Source organism: Oratosquilla oratoria, chromosome 33 (genome assembly GCF_046742065.1).
Source record: "Oratosquilla oratoria isolate Oo_2021 chromosome 33, ASM4674206v1, whole genome shotgun sequence".
In the NCBI taxonomy this organism is placed as follows: domain Eukaryota; kingdom Metazoa; phylum Arthropoda; class Malacostraca; order Stomatopoda; family Squillidae; genus Oratosquilla; species Oratosquilla oratoria.
Window position 1 is genome coordinate 32,497,896 of NC_134809.1, and position 2,500 is coordinate 32,500,395.

The window sequence follows — 2,500 nt, forward strand, 5'->3', positions numbered from 1 at the left end:
CTGATGATGGTGTGCCCTGAATAAAGGAGTCTGGGCCATATGTATTGGCTTTTGTATAACTGCACCATTTGCTGCCCATTGAGAGTTTTCAATTTATATAGAGATTTTAAAGTTTCAAGAGGGGAGTATGAGGACCACGTATTTTCAAAATCAAACGCATGAAATACTAATGTTTTCTAAAATCTAAAATCCCACATATTCTACAATCTACTACATCTTCAAGTCACATTCCTAAGTATCAGACTGAAATAATAATAAAGAAAAGTATATTATATTTTGAATAAAACAAACTTGTAAAGGAAAGGGTTATATTTTGACATGTGGTGAAAGAAGACTTATGTATGTAGATCCACATGTTGATAATTATTGTAATCGTGTTCAATCTCTTTTTGACAATCGTTGCTACATCATAACACTGAACATTGCATGACTGGATGATGTGTTGCTGTTAAGAGGTCGTATAAAAGTCTTATTATTACATGAGAATTAAGCACATGCTAGTTCTTAATGTGATGTTAATGTGCAATTACGAACACTCACATCAAAGCCATGATCTATCGAAACTACGAAAATGTATATTTTGTTGTTGAGTATCTAATATATTTCGATGTGATGTAGTCCCTTTATGGTTTAAGTACTTTTGAACAGAATTTTAACAGTACAACATTTCCAGACACCTCACTAGTCAGGATCACATGTCAGAAACCTTAGTGCTCCGCTTATGTATTAATTTGTGTCTTTTTAACAAAGGGACAAATAAAGTCAATAGATAAAGTCTGGCATATAAAGAATGACGTATAGGAACGGACTTGTATAGCTTGGCGTGTGTTATACTGTTAGGCTCAGGATACAGTTTGCGTGTTGTCTGGACATGTATGATTAATAGAGGAGAGGGGATGACGGAGGTTAGGGGGGCATATGACCCACTACACTCAAAAACATACTTCAGTACTTTTTCGTTTTAACTTGCCTAATACTTATCTATCTAGATCCAAAACAGCATTTAAAGGGACTTATATCCTGTTTCCATTGTAGTGAAAAATACGGCTTTCAATCAGTTCTTAAATTTGTGAGTTTTAGTCTCCATTGATACCAGTTACAACCTCGTCCTTTTTCGTCAAGGTCCAAAATTGTATAGTTATTTCTATTTAAGAATTACCTTCAGGGAAAAGATTCATCCTTATCCAAGGCTTTGGGAGTTTAGCCAAATCAGTATTCTTTCCCCTTCTTGATCTGATAAGAATTTAAATTCACTACAGACCAAAACTCATTCTACCCTTGAAACAGACGAAGTTCTTTTACACAGACAGCCAGGATGATAAAAAAAAAACTCAACACGAGCAACATGATCATCATCAACATAATCAGCTGTGAACAACAGCCTCAGGAGCAGCAACTCCCACAGCAGCAGCAGCAGCAGCGTCGGCAAACGTTGACCCGACCGCTGACAACGACTAATGGGGACAACTGTATCTGGCTATGTCGTTAGCGTTTACGTAAACAGTATCAAGGCATGCCATTTGTACTGAGCGGCACAGACCCATACTTCCAACGCAAACTCATTTCTCTTAGATAGCGTTCCGATCGACTGTTTCTTCCTGGGAGACGTTGGCGGATCCAGCTAACACTCCTCCCACCGCCCTGATGATCACGATGGTCGAGATGATGATGATGATGATGATGATGATGATGATGATGATGATGATGATGATGATGATGATGATGATGATGATGATGATGATGATGATGATGATGATGATGATGATGATGATGATGATGATGATGATGATGATTATGATGATGATGATGATGATGATGATGTTGTTGTTGTTGTTGTTGTTGATGTTGTTGTTGTTGTTGTTGTTGATGATGATGATGATGATGATGATGATGATGATGATGATGATGATGATGATGATGATGATGATGATGATGATAAGGATGATGATAAGGATGATGATGATGATGATGATGATGATGATGATGATGATGATGATGATGATGATGATGATGATGATGATGATGATGATGATGATGATGATGATGATGGTGATGATGATGATGATGATGATGATGATGATGATGGTGATGATGATGATGATGATGATGATGATGATGATGATGATGATGATGATGATGATGATGATGATGATGATGATGATGATGATGATGATGATGATGGTGGTGGTGGTGGTGATGGTGATGATGATGATGATGATGATGATGATGATGATGATGATGATGATGATGATGATGATGATGATGATGATGATGATGATGATGATGATGATGATGATGATGATGATGATGATGATGATGATGATGATGATGATGATGATGATGATGATGATGATGATGATGATGATGATGATGATGATGATGATTTTTTTTTATCTCCTCCGACGCGTTTCCCCTTCCTCTACCGCCAACACCACCTTTTCCTTGTCCTTCTCCTATCCTCGTTAAGTCTTTCCTCCAGTGTTTTCACTACCTAGTTAAA